Below are 15,494 nucleotides of genomic sequence, written 5' to 3'. Positions count from 1 at the left end.
ATCACAGAGTCGGACACGACTGAGCGACTGAACTGAGGATCACTCTTGCTCTGGGTCTTTTCTCATCCCACTCCCTTTCTGGAGGGCAAATGAGTGACACGTGTGTTCAAGTCTCCTTTCTTCTCTATGAGACTCTCTTATTAATTTGATACTTTGCTCCATAAAAGAAACATCTAAGGGGTGGCTCAGATGGTAAAGAATCTGTCTGTGAAGCAGGAGACCCAGGTTCGATCCCTGGGTCAGGAAGATCCCTTGGAGTAGGAAATAGCAACTCATTCCAGTATTCTTGCCTAGAAAATTCCATGGGTAGCAGAGCCTGGTGGGCCACAGTTCATAGAATCACAAAGAGTCAGACACAGCTGAGCACAAACACATACACAAAAGGGGTTGGAGAAGCAGGTGGTATGTTGGCACCTGTGCTTCTGAGGTCCTGAATCTCCCTGAAGCCAAAAAAAAAAAAAAAAAGGCAAAAGACACCAAAATGTCAGTATGTGCAAGGATCAGCCTCAGTGTCAAACTTTCCTCTTTGAACATACAATCACTGCCAGAAATTGTGGCCAAAGGAGTCTGTGAGGATTCAGTTCAGCTCAGTTCACTTGGGTCCAACTCTGCGCAATCCCATGGACTGCAGCACGCCAGGCTTCCCTGTCCATCACCAACTCCCAAAGCTTGCTCAAACTCACATCCATCAAGGCGGTAATGCCATCTAACCATCTCATCCTCTGTCTTCCCTTCTCCTCCTGCCTTCAATCTTTCCCAGCATCAGAGTCTTTTCCAAGGAGTCAGTTCTTCTCATCAGGTGGACAGTGTATTGGCGTTTCAGCTTCAGCATCAGTCCTCCTGGTGAATATTCAGGACTGAATCCTTTAGGATGGACTGGCTGGATCTCCTTGCAGTCCAAGGGACTCTCAAGAGTCTTCTCCAACACCACAGTTCGAAAGCATCAATTCTTTGGCACTCAGCTCTCTCTTTTTTTTTTGAAATTTTTAAATTAATTTATCTTAATTGGAGGCTAATTACTTTACAAATTATGGCCCGACTCTCACATCCATACGTGATATTCCCATGACATCAACAAGCCACTGAAAGCACTGAGAGCATTTTTGCTGGGACATGCTCTTCGCCACTGTTGGGTGCTGGGCTAGAACAGTCCTAGGAAGCTGCGCACATCACTTCCTTTATCCCTCCTGGAGACTCTAGGACTATCATTAGTCTTGTTTCACAGTTGGGGAAACTGAGGCATAGGGAGGCTCAGAAACACAAGTGAAAATGACAAAGCAACACTGGAAAAGCTGGGGCTCGAAACCAGATCTGATTTCCTTATTCAGCTACTGATTGATTTGACAAGTGTCTATCGAACAACTACTATGTGCCGTGCCTGGCTGGAGATCATGAAATGTCAACAGTGATCAGCAGACATAAGGAGACTATGCTGATGGAGCTCCTTATTCAGTTGGAGAGGCAGATAAGTTGTGCAAAAAGTATACAAATGTGATACAGTACAGAAGAGAAACAAATAATTCACCAAGTCATTGTAAATGACTTTGGCAATGCGTATCAGTTAGATCTGCTGTATAATAAACCAGCTTGGAATTTTCTGACCTAAGAAAGCAGCCACTTAGCCCACACGTCCTTAGGCTCACAGTGTGGGCTGGACAAGCTGGCACTTCTTCTAGGCTGGCCTGGGCTTCCTGCTCATGGATCTGGGGACTCTGCTGTGCTGGCCTGACATGGCTGATGTATGATGACCTTGTTTGGGGTGACCAGGACCTCTCTGTGTTTCATCTCCTCCCCTCAAACAGGCTACTCCAAGCCTGTTTGCACTTAAGGCACAAAGTTCCAAGGAGACAACCCTGATTTCCAAGCACTTTTTAGGTCTTGAGTTCAGGTCTTTTTATTTCATTGTATGTGAAAGTGAAAATCTCTCAGTCATGCCTGACTCTTCAACCCCATGGACTACACAGTCCATGGAATTCTCCAGGCCAGAACACTGGAGTGGGTAGCCTCTCCCTTCTCCAGAGGATATTCCCAACACAGGGGTTGAACCCAGGTCTCCCGCATTGCAGGTGGATTCTTTACCAGCTGAGCCACAAAGAAAGCCCAATAATACTGGAGTGGGTTAGTCTATCCCTTCTCAAGTGGATCTTCCCGACCCAGGAATCGAACCAGGGTCTCCTGCATAGTAGGTGAATTCTTTACCAACTGAGCTATCAGGGAAGGCTATATGTTCTATTATTTAATTCACTAAAGCCGGCCACATGGTCCAGCCAGGTCAGTGTAGGAGGGTTCCAAAGGGCCTGAACACAGGGAAACTTTGACAAATCAGGTCCGTTACTCAAACCCATCAACGATAATGTTACATGGATACAGGAAGTTTGATAAGGACCTACCAGCAGAGAGGAAAATTTGTAGAGCATCATGGTAGCTGCCCTGAGCAATGGCATGTAACATGAACTGCTTTCTCCCATGGTCTCCCTAGGTCAAGAGAAGCTACCAGGCTCCCCAGAGGAAGGGGATGACCCAGCCAGGTCTAAGCCAGGCATGGTTTGGGCAGCACTTTGACAGTCTCAAGAACTGCTAATCAATGGGGACCCAGAGAGCATCAGCACCCTCCCAACACCAACCCCCACCCCCTCTGCAAAGTCAACCTCCCTCTAGCAGGGGCCAAATTGCACAGTGGTTTGAGTCTGCCAAGCAACACTCAGCATGACAGCCAGGGGTTAGGTTTCCCATATATTACAAATCAAAATTAAAGATAGATGGGTTGGGGGTGGTGCTTGGCGAGAGCGGGTAGGGGGAAAAGTGATCTGAGGTTTTTCTCTTTAACTTGGCAAATGTGAAGTTAAAATGTTTCTTTTAAGTCAAAACGACCATGTCATTCCACCCCCTGCCCTGCGAACCTGGTTCTGATTATTAGCTGAAGTGCAGCGCACGTCAAAGTCATTTCTGGTTCGGCGGCCAGTGAACACTGACCTCGTTATTCAAGGAGGGAAAACCGGGTCTGATGGCTCAATGAGCCGCCTGGCTCTCGAGCATGGGGTCAAGACCATGTCAAAAGGTGTTCTTTCTCCAGGGCCAGGGCCCCATGGCTCCGCATCCCTGTGAGGTTCCCCAATCAGGCAAAACCACCGGACCATTCGTCCCCAGGGGCCTGGAACAAGATCTGGGATCTTGAGCTGCAGCTCAAACGCAAATGTGGCAGTCCTCTGCAGGAACTGCCTTTTGGCTGCAAGAGGCGGAGGCGGACGAACCGCTCGAGAGAAGAAGCATCTCATGGATGTGTGGCTGTGATGAGCATCCTGGATCTGGGACTGAACTCCCCCTGGGCCCTTGGCTTGCAGCTTGGCTCCAAGTCTCTCGCTTCACCTCTCTGAGCCTCACAGATCAGAGAGCCATGCTGTATCAATGGATCCTAGATCCACAGAGACACCACAGTGGATGGGAACAGCATCGGGAATAACCCCTCGTGGGCATTGCCTCCATCATAACTGCCAGAGATCCGACACCCAGTGAGTCCTGGCTGAGGACCCACACGGCCCCGAGCTGAGCAGAGGGCTGACCAGATGGACAACATGTCCCAGGAACAGGCCCATCTCCACACAGCCCAGCCCAGGCAGGCTGTCTGCTGGACTGTCCTTCTTCCTGAAGTCCCCAGTGGACCTGTGTCCTGTGGCTGCTCTAAAAAAAAGACCCAAAACTTAGTGGCTAAAAACAACACAGGTCCATTCCCTTACAGTACTGGGGATCAGGGGTCTAAAATGTAGGTGTCCACAGGCTGCCGTTCCTTCTGGAGTGTTTAGGGGAGGATCCACTGTTTTGCCTTCTGGCTTCTAATGGTGACCTGGACTCCACAGTTTGCGGCCCCTGCTTCCACCTTCAACCTTGGCTTCAGTCATCACGTCCCCTTCTCTCTCTTGACTTTTTTGCCTCCCTCTTATAAGGATCCTCAAGATTACATCATCCCGGATCAATCACCTCCTATCTCAGGATCCTTCTCTTAATCACCTCTGCAAAGTCCCTTTTGCCACATAAGGGGGCATTTGCAGAGTCTGGGGATGGGGCCATCTTGGTAGTGTGTGGGGAGGGCATCCTTCAACCTACCTCGTCCAGCATCCTCTGGCAGCCTGCACGCCATCCTTCAGTGGGTCCTTTTGGAATCAGTTGGGCCTTCCCCAAGCCCTGGCCCTGAGGACAAGTGGGGAGTTAAGATGGATTGTCATGAAAGGGCCTGGGCAGAAGTGGCCTTAGGGATGAACGGGGAGGGGCCTGCAGCTGGCCGTTTATAAGGGAGGGATGAATACACTTGTGCCCCAAGGGCAGGGCTGGCCAGGCACAGCTAAGGCAGCAGGGAGCTGTAGCCTCTATAGTAGGGGTTCTGCAAGAAAGCCAGCAGCAGTGAACGCCCTCTGCTTACTCAGGAATTGAGTGGAAAAGAAAGAAGACTCAGGAGGATGAGAGGTGGCTTGATCAGAAGGAAAATAGACTGCCTGCTATCCCCTTACCAGGGTTTCTGAGGTGGTTCAGGGGTGAAGAACCCACCTGCCAATGCAGGAGACGCAGGAGACCCAGGTTCAATCCCTGGGTCGGGAAGATCCCCTGGAAGAAGAAATGGCGACCCACTCCAGGAGTCTTGCCCGGAGAATCCCATGGATAGAGGAGCCTGGCGGGCTACAGGCCATGGGGTCGCAAGGACTCAGACCCAGCTGAACACACACGCAGGCATCCCCTTACTGGTGAGGGTAACTATCTCTTGCACTCACTTTTGCCTGCTTAACAACTAGAGAGGTGGGTAGACTTAGCAAATTGCTCTGAGGGCACCCAGTTAACTTTGAAAGTCAGAAAAGCAATGATTTTCTAAAGTACACATATGTCCCCTACCATAGTAGAAACATACTTATGCTAAAATGTCTGGTTAAAGACATGGAATCTAAAATTAACTGATCGTCTCTGTTGTATCTGACAGCCCTACGCTAGCACCAAGTTGGCATGCTCATCAATGCTGTAGGAAAGAAAATGCCATCACTGTTATGAACGAGAGCCTAGGCTACGGGCTTAGCAGAGGTTTCGAATTTAATTCTCAAAACAACCCTCCAAGGTAATCATGACTATATCTAATTTATAGATCCAGCAACTTAACCCTAGAGAGATGCTTTTCAGGAGAGCCAATCACTGCCTGACTTACTTCTAACCCAGGTGCTCCTGCACTCTTGAGAAGTATGGGCTCTCCGAATGGATCTCTGTGCCAGTATTGGCAGTGAGATTTTGTGTGGCCGTGATGGAGCAGACCTGAAGTCTCCCACCTGCCAGGCCCTCTGAGCTCTTCCTGCCCCTTCCTGCTCCCAGAAAAACAGGAGCCTTCCTTGGTCTGCACTGTCCACTCCCAGGCCCTTCCAGGAGCCCCACAGCGCAAGAAACCAAGGGGCTCCATGTAGCAAAGGGCTTCACTGGGAGCCCATAAACCAGTTCATCCCCCTGCTGGCTCTGGCTTTAGAAACTTGTTCCAAGTCGGGCCCAAACCACCTCTGAACATTCCTCGTGACATTTTCCAGATGGTTAGACTCACAGTGAAACCCAGGTGGAGTGGCCTAAACCCACTGTCAGCAGAGACACCTCCTCATAGGGAGGGCTCAACAGTCAGACAGAGATGGGTCTTTCCTGGGAGCTGTGGTTTCCTATCGTGTGTGTGTTGGCAGCTCAGTCCTGTCGCAGTCTGTGACCCCATGAACTGTAGCCTGCCAGGCTCCTCTGTCCATGGGAATTTCCAGGCAAGAATACTGGAGTAAAAAAAAAAAAAAAGAAGAAGAATACTGGAGTGGATTGCCATTCCCTTCTCCAGGGGATCTTCCCAACCCAGGGATTTAACCCAGGTCTCGAACCCAGGTCTCGAACCCAGGTCTCCTGTACTGAAGGAAGATTCTTTACCACTGTGCTACCTGTAAAGCCCTGGTTTCCTCCTATGTTGGTACAAAAGTAATTGGAGTTTCGGACCATGAGTTTTAAATCATAGCTAAGCTCAAACACATCTTTTTTATTAATCAAAATAGGAACCATTACAATCAACACTTTTTTGCCAACGAGAAATAAGTCTTGTAGTATAAAAATCCATGATTCCAGATTCAGCAGACTCTTGGAAAGTGTTTCCTGCATCCTGCTGATTGTAGCAGCGTTTTACCTGCAAAAAGTTGTCAAGATGCTTGAAGAAGTGCTAATCAGTTGGTGAGAGGTCGGGGGAATACGGCGGATGAGTGAAACTTCGTAGCCCAAGCCGTTCAACTTTTGAAGTGTTGGTTATGTGACGTGCTGTTGGATGTGATCGTGGAGAAGAACTGAGCCCTTTCTGTTGGCCAGTGCCAGCTGCAGGCATTGCCGTTTTCTGTGCATCTCATTGATTTGCTGAGCATGCTTCTCAGATGTCATGGCAGTGCTCGGGAGCTTCTTCTCAGTCCAGCCACTGAGTGTGTGTTCTTGGGCAAGTGACTTTGTTTCTCTGGGACTCAGGCTTTGCATGTGTAAAATGGGGATTCTTTCTCAAGTTTATGGAAAAATTCGCTGAAACATTAACTGCAAATCATCCTTCCTTAAATAACTTTTTGTGTGTGTGTTAGTCACTCAGCTGTGTCCGGTTCCTTGAGACCCCATGGACTATAGCCACCAGGTTCCTTTGTCCATGGATTTCTCCAGGCTAGAATACTGGAGTGGGTTGCCAGGCCTTTCTCCAGGGGATTATCCAGATCCAAGGATCAAACCTGGGTCTCCTGCATGGTAGGCAGATTCTTTATCAACTGAGCCACCAGGAAAGCCTCATATTAGCAAAACGACACCCCTTGTGGGCTTGGAAAGCAACACCCCTTGTGGGAATGTTCATTCATGTTGGTTAAAAAGAAAGGGAAAGAAAAAGAGGCAAGAGGGTTTGGGAAGGGAGAGGAAAGAAAAGAAACAAAAGAACCTCCAGTTAAAGGGCATAAACAAATGAGAGAGAGCAGCCATGCCATGCTATTTTAAGCTTCTGCGATGTGTACATTTGAGGCATCTGTGTTCCTCTTTTCCGCCTGCTGCCTATCACTGGGTTCTTCCTGATTGCTTCCAGGCAGATCCAGGGCAGAGAGCAAGTCGAGCCCTGGAGGCAGCCATTCCCCTGCTTCCAGAGCTCCTTTCTGTTCCTCCAGGCCCCCACGGGGGGAAATTACGACTCCCAATTTCTCAAGGACAGAGTCATTGAAATTCTCTGTCTGCATCCCAATTTTCCAGCTGAGAACTCTTACAGTTGTCGAGACAGAAAGACCTCAAATAGGCACTTTTTAAGATGACCATGAGTGTATAATTAGTCGATTAAAATTGTCAAGATGTTACTTTTGGTTAGTTAGGAGATGCATCAAACTCATTCCATTAAAAGTAGACTCTGTAACGCGCACACATATTTATGTGTGTAAGGATGTGTGCGTGTTCTAAAAAGGGGTAATATGAAAACTTCAGCAGGCACAGAGGGCTGACATGACAACTAACCATCTTGACCATCAGCCACTCTGGCTGAGCAGTGATCCTTGGAATGCTAGGAGCCAGCCAAAGCTGTCCTCTTCACTCTGAAGTGCCCTGGTCTTCCTCCTGACTTTCTGAGTCTCCCACCTCTTTCAGGAATGGATGTGTTCTTCAGATCTGAGCAGTGTTCCAGCCTCTTTCTTCTTTCCTAATTTCTCACAGGCGGATACCAGGCCCTCTGCATATTATCTGGGGACACTGGGTGTTTGATTTATCCTGGGTTTGCTCATGGATGAGGTGGGAATCGAACTGACTGCTGCAAGGATGTGTTCTGCAAATTAAATGTGATCCAAGAATTTTAAAAATGCCGCCAGAGGAAAGGTATGTCATGCACATTGGTGGGGTGTAAGTCTTGCTCACATCCGGGCCTGACCCTGTCCTTGCCTCCTACTCCATCTTGTTTGAGAATGCTATTGAGAGAAAGTGAAAGAAAGTGAAGTCGCTCAGTCGTGTCTGACTCTTTGCGACCCCGTGGACTGTAGCCCACCAGACTCCTCCGTCCATGGGATTCTCCAGGCAAGAATACTGGAGTGGGTTGTCATTTCCTTCTCCAGGGGATCTTCCTGACCCAGGGATCGAACCCAGGTCTCCCGCATTGCAGGCAGACGCTTTAACCTCTGAGCCACCAGGGAAGCCCAGCAGAAGCTAATTCTGGGGCCTTGGGACACCTCACTGCAAAGCTTGAAGAATTCAAGCACTGTAACCACTGTCCCCTGCCCAACAGGAGAGGGGAACAGAAATAGCAGAGAACATTGGGTGGTCAGCTAGAACTGGGTTTGCATTTGGTCTCTGCCTTAGTAGATATAAGACCCTGGCACATCCTTCTTTGAATCTCAGCTTCCTCATCTGCAAAATGGGACTCATATAACAAATGTGCAAGTCTATTGTGAGGGTTAGATGCAAAGCAAATGCAAGTATAAAGCTTTTAGTACAGTGTCTTGCTCAGAGTGAGAAGTTGCCCATTTTGCAGGATAATACTTTCAAAAATCACTTGAGGCACCCCCAACTACCATATACCACACACACACACACACACACACACACACACGGGTGCCCACTCACATCATACATGCTTCCTGCATTCTGAGGCCTCTCAGTCCAGTCCAAGCAACCAGATGCAAGGCACCCGCTGCGCTGGAGAAGACCTGTCACAGCAGACTTACAGAACCAAGACATTAAAGCTTGCATTTGAGTTTCAACAGCTTTGGTGTCCATGGAAGTTGGAAGAAAGATTAGGAATGATGACTAGTCAAGTGGGACCAATTCTTGCTACCATCTCAAGATTTAAATGAAGAAAAAATGTTTGTATGGGCTGTTATGGGGTGAATTGTGTTTCTTCCCCAATTTTTTGTTAAAGTCTTTATCCCACAGCACCATACAAGGTGACTGTATTTCAGAGGGGTAATTACATTAAAGTGAGATCATCAGAGTGCGTTCTGGCTTCCCAGGTGGCACAGTAGTAAAACAGCCAGTGCAGGCGATGCAAGAGACCCTGGTTTGATCTCTGGGCTGAGAAGATCATCTGGAGTAGAGAATGGCATTCCGCTCCAGTGTTCTTGCCTGAAAAAATCCCATGGACAGAGGAACCTGGTGGGGAAAAGGTGATCCCAGGGAGTTGGACACAACTGAGCACAGCCTAGCAGGGTGGGCTCTCAGCTAGTCTGACTGGTGTCTTTATAAAAAAGAGAGCAGGACACAGACTCATGTACAGAGGAGAGATCTTTGTGAGGCATGACACAAAGGAGCAGGCCAAGGTGAGAGGCCTCAGAAGAAACTATGCTAGCTAACGCTTTATCTTAGGCTTCTGGCCTCTCAAACTAAGGAAGTAACTGTCTGTGATTTAAGGTCCCCGAGTCTGGGATCCTTTGCTACAGCAGCCCTGGCAAACTGCTGTAGTGGAGAAGGTCTCTTTTACACCCCAGAGGAGGGGTCTCATGCCCTGGTTTCCCCTATGGGCGGTAGATTATGAGTGAGGGCAGTGAAATTCCGAGATGAGTATGAGGAACACAAAAGTCAGGGAGACCTTGAACCCCAGTTCATTTCTCCCTGGAGACGGTGACCCCTACACATTTGGGTGAGCAGAACATGACTGCAGGGGGGGAAGCCCTGCATCTTGTTCCCCAGAGATCAAATCGCCAACATCCATCGGATCATTAAAACAGCAAGAGAGTTCCAGAAAAATATATACTTCTGCTTTATTGACTATGCCAAAGCCTTTGACTGTGTGGAGTGCAACAAAATCTGGAAAATTCTTAAAGAGGTGGGAATACCAGACCACCTGACCTGCCTCTTGAGAAATCTGCATGCAGGTCAGGAAGCAACAGTTAGAACTGGACATGGAACAACAGACTGGTTCCCAAGAGGGAAAGGAGTACATCAAGGCTGTATATTGTCACTCTGCTTATTTAACTTCTATGCAGAGTACATCATAATAAATGCTAGGCTGGATGAAGCACAAGCTGGAATGAAGATTGCCAGCAGAAATATCAATAAACTCAGGTATGCAGATGACACCATCCTTATGGCAGAAAGCAAAGAAGAACTAAAGAGCCTCTTGTTGAAAGTGAAAGAAGAGAGTGAAAAAGTTGGCTTAGAACTCAACATTCAGAAAACTAAGATCATGGCATCCGGTCCCATCACTTCATGGCAAATAGATGGGGAAACAGTGGAAACAGTGACGGACTTCATTTTCTTGGGCTCCAAAATCACTGCAGAAGGTGACTGCAGCCATGAAATTAAAACACTTGCTCCTTGGAAGAAAAGTTATGACCAACCTAGACAGCATATTAAAAAGCAGAGATATTACTTTGCCAACAAAGTTCAGTCTAGTCAAATCTATGTTTTTTTCCAGTATTCATGTATACATGTGAGAGTTGGACTATAAAGAAAGCTGAATACCAGAGAATTGATGCTCTTGAACTGTGGTGTTGGAGAAGACACTTGAGAGTCCCTTGGACTGCAAGGAGATCCAACCAGTCCAGCCTAAAGGAAATCAGTCCTGAATATTCATTGGAAGGACTGATTTTGAAGCTGAAACTCCAATAGTTTGGACACCTGATGCAAAGAAGTGACTCATTTGAAAAGACCCTGATGCTGGGAAAGATTGAGGGCAGGAGGAGAAGGAGATGACAGAGGATGAGGTGGTTGGATGGCATCACTGACTCAGTGGACATGAGTTTGAGTAAGCTCCGGGAGTTGGTGATGGACAGGGAGGCCTGGCGTGCTGCAGTTCATAGCGCTGCAAAGAGTTAGGCACAACTGAGTGACTAAACTGAACTGAGCGTAGACGGATTACCACTGCCTGTCCATGTGCCTGAGTGACAGGTCTGTGACTCTAGGAGCAGGTGGATCTGGAGAGGCCTCGGTGAGGTCAAAGAATGCAGTCAGAAGATGAGGCCCCTGAGAGTGCAGGTGTCAGAGTTCAGTTCAGTCGCTCAGTCGTGTCCGACTCTTTGCGATCCCATGGACTGCAGCACGCCAGGTCTCCCTGTCCATCACCAGGTGATGCGCAGATGCCACAGTGATGTGCAAACAGATAGGTGAGGACCACAGAGCAGATCCCACTGGCCCCATACCTCAGGGCCATTCACGGTGGCTCTCAGATACAGCTTTAGGGAGAAAAGAGAAAGACCCTAAACCCACTGCTTTTGCTCCGAAGAAATGAGGTTTGGAGTTTTATATCTAAGGAGAAAAGAGCTCCAGATAGAATGGAAGCTTAATGCATAAAGTAGGCTGGACCATGCCCCCTACCATGAAGTGCCCATGTTGCGATCCCCAGAATCTGTGGATAGTTTGCCTTACATGGTGAAAGGGACTTTGTAGACATAATTCAGGATATTGAGATGGGAAGATGATCCTGATTTTCTGGGCAGATCTGATGTAATCATGGGGCCCTTGTAAGAGGAAGGCAAGGAGGCTAAAGGCAGGAGGGCGATCTGATGATAGGAAAAGAGTGATGTAGTCACCAAGGAAAGAGGGGCTTCCCTATGGTTCCCAAGAGGACTAAACGAACTACTTTATCAAGTTCAGTGAATGGCTGTGCTTTACATATTTTTGGCTTAACAGACTAGACAGTCAGACCCCCAGAGGGATTTTAAACAGCATTCTAGTTCAATTTAGTGTGACTGGCTTGACCAGAAACATCTAGGAGGCTGATGGGAAAATAAGCTGGAAGCGTCTGTTGATACTGTGTGTGGCCCCGTAGGTCGTGGATGAGCACAGACATCCAAATAAAGCATAATATTCTCCATTGAGGCTGCCCTGGGGGCTCAGTGGTAAAGAATCTGCCTGCCAATGCAGGAGACGTGGGTTCAGTCCCTGAGTCTGGAAGGTGCCCTGGAGGAGGGCATGGCAACCCACTCCAATATTGTTTGTTGTCTGGGAAAACCCATGCACAGAGGAGCCTGGCGGGTTACAGTCCACGGCGTCACACAGAGTCCCACACAACTTCAGCAACTGAGCACCTCACACTCTCCACTCAGAGAACAACAGCTGAAGGTGAGTGTTCCCTCCTGAAAAGAGGAGACCAAAGGAAAACAGCAAGATGTGTTTTCCAGTTTGGTTGAGTTACATCTATTTTACTGACCACCTGGGACCAAGGACTCTGAGGCAGAAACACTCACCCTGGTGTCTGGAAGTCATAGAATTGCAATGGGACCAGTCATCTCCTGAAAGGATGCCAGACACTGAATTGTCACTTTACACCCAGACCCAAGAGGGAGGTAGGTGCTGACTTTGGTTCCCAAGGTTGTTAAAGATGAACTACCATTCAAGGGCAATAGATAATTCTTGTCCAACAGAAGAGAACCGAAAGAGACAAGCCAGATATTTTTATGATCTCTGCAGTCACCTGAAATCTATCACAAATGTGTCACTTTATGCCACCCATTCTACAGCAAGGAAAATAAGAAATACAGAAATTGAAATCAAACAAGTAGTTGTATGTAGGTTATTTTCGAAAAACTTTACAACAACCCTGTAATCCCATACTAGGATCCCCCTTTCCCAGAAGAGGAAACAAAAATCTAATGAGATGCAGTATTTTCCACACAGTGTCCCATCCATCCTTTTCAGAAGATGGATTCAAGCTAAAAAATGCCAGGCAGATACATTTTGCTTGAGTCTTACACAGAATGCAACACTTGGTCCTATACAAGTCCTGAAATTATAGGACCCTTGGTTTTTCTCCTCTGGAAAGTGATGACCTCTTTGCGTATCACCTGCTCAACAAGTCTTGGGATATGTGCTGATCATTTAAAATAAAAACGATCCAGAGCAAAGCAGGAAATGCTGATGGCAGGACCACGGTGAGTGTACCCCACATGCAAAGCTTTGCAAGCAAAAGCAAGTTTAAGGCAGAAGCAAGTTTCACCTTTTTTTTCTTTCCCCAAGTTATAGAAACCCTTGCATATGGTTGTCTTTATTTTAATGTGCATGAATAAAAGATATTCCTGTGAACTGATGCCGTCCCCAGGCTTCTGAGATCAAACAGTTTTCTACTCCAGGTGAAATGTGGGGATGACAGATAATGTTGTCAATATGCTATATTTTTGTTAGGTTGAACAAACATGGCCAGAACAATCATTTTCATCATATATATGTGTGTGCCTTTGTGTGCATGTGTGTGTGTCTGTGTGTGTGTGTGTGTGTGTGTGTGTGTAGGGGTGGGGAGAGTATATAAAGAACAAGATTTAAGGGAAAAAAATCAATAAAGGCAGAATTTTCCATAAAACCTTCTGTGAGAAATGTCCCTCCCTCTTTCTCATGTTTATTAAAGGGAACAGAATTTGCTGACTCGTATAATGCAATCTAGAGTGACTACTGGAGGCACCCGAGGTGATTAAACAACCACAACATTTGGAAGTATCTGGAAATAAATATCCACATTCTGGAGCCCGTGCAGAGTCAGTGAGAAGGTAATGAAGTCATTCTTTGAGTGTCGGAGGCTATACCTGGAGCACAGACGGATGGCATGTGAACAATAGGTTGCACTTTGTATGTGGAATATGAAGTGCACAATGTATTTATAGCTAACAAGGCAGAATGAGTGGGGTGAATGCAAACTTTGGGGTCAAACAGATGCTGTATTTGATGGGCTCAGGTAAATAACCTAACTCTTCTAAGCCTAAATATTCTTATCTGTGCAATAGGAGTAAATACTGCCAGCAGAATCTGTTCTTTACATTATTGCAATTATTTAACTAGTGTGGCAATAATAACAGTCTATCTTTCCTTGAGCATTCATACTAAGATATCTACTGAATTCATTCATGAGTTTAATTCTCACTACAACTCCATGTTAGCAATTTTGCAGAGATTGGAAGAGAAATTCACAAAGCGTGGCTAGTGACATTCATCGGATCCAAGTTCCTCATAAGATGCATCATTGCTTTGTGTAGCATGGAGAGACAAAGACGTGCCAACAGCTTTCATTGTAAGATGCCATCAATTGTGAGATGCGTTCCATTTCAGATTTTTTTAATTGCCTTAGAATCAATAAATGATAGTTAATTGCCTAAATCACCAGGAATTGGTAGGATCAGGATACAAACCCAGAACTATAAAGACAAAAAGCTAAGAGTTTGTCCCCATGTTCCAAAGACAGTGCCTGAATTCTCTTTGGAACAAGAACAAAGACAGTCTGTTCTCTGAAAGGATTTGAATCCACTTAAACATGGATTCCCCCCCATAAGCATAGTACCTGTGGCTTCATTTTGTTCTTGTTGTTGTTGTTCAGTCACCCAGTGGGACATGACTGGGCCACTGTCTGCGACCCCATGGACTGCAGCACGCCAGGCCTCCCTGTCCCTCACCATCTCCCAAACTCTGCCCAGGTTCATGTTCATCGCATCAGTGATGCTGTCCAGCCACCTCATCCATCCTCTGAGGCCCTCTTCTTCTGCGCCTGATCTTTCCCAGCATCAGGGACTCTTCCAGTGATTTGTTCCCATCAGATGACCAAACTACTGGAGCTTCAGCTTCAGCATCAGTCCTTCCAGTGAATGTTCAGGGTTGATCTCCTTAAGATTAACTGGTTTGATCTCCTTGCTGTTCAAGGGACTCTCAGGACTCTTCTCCAGCACCACAGTTTGAAGCCATCAATTCTCTGCCATTCTGCCTTCTTTCCAGTTCAGCTCTCACAACTGTACGTGACCGCTTGGAAGACTGTAGCATTGACTATATGGACTGTAGAGTATGTCTGTAGAGTATGTCTCTGCTTCTTGACACACTGTCTAGGTTCATCATCACGTTCCTGCCAAGAAGCAATCGTCTTCTGATTTCATGGCCGCAGCCAGCATCCTCAGTGGTTTTGGAGCCCAAGAAGAGGAAACCTGTCACCGCTTCTCCTTTTCGCCTTCTATTTGCCATGCAGCAATGGGGCCGGATGCCGTGATCTTAGTTTCTTAATATTTAGTCTTAAGCTGGCTCTTTCACTCTCCTCCTTCACCCTCCTTCATTTTGCAGATCATTAAATTTCTTAAGTAGGAGGGAAAGTTTGTATTTTATTAGAGAGCGCAATAGGTGGAATCAAAAACCTGGATTTTTTTTTAAGATTTTGTTCATCGTGGACCATGCTAAAAGTCACTGTCAACTTTGTTACAATATTGCTTCTGTTCTATGTTCTGGCTTTTTGGCTTCAAGGCGCAGCTCCTGGACATGCAATCAAACCCACACCCGCTATACTGGAAATTCAAGTCCCAACCTCTGGACCACCAGGGAAGTCCCAGAACTAGGGTTTGAATTCTGATTCTATCCTCATGCCCTGGGGTCAGTCATCTGTTCCTTTGTTTCTGAGGCAGAAATAACAGAGCATGGATTTTCAACCACGTGGAGGTCTGCAGCCCTAACCCCCATATTTATCAAGGGCAAATGCACTTTGTATTATAGGTAGTCATATTCCATGCTACCTTAGAGTATCTTAATACATGTGTGTGTTTGGGATTTTTCTTAAAATCATC

Source organism: Capra hircus, chromosome 21 (assembly GCF_001704415.2).
Source record: "Capra hircus breed San Clemente chromosome 21, ASM170441v1, whole genome shotgun sequence".
NCBI classification, from domain to species: domain Eukaryota; kingdom Metazoa; phylum Chordata; class Mammalia; order Artiodactyla; family Bovidae; genus Capra; species Capra hircus.
The sequence above is the reverse complement of the archived record's forward strand: the minus strand, read 5'-3'. Positions refer to the sequence as shown.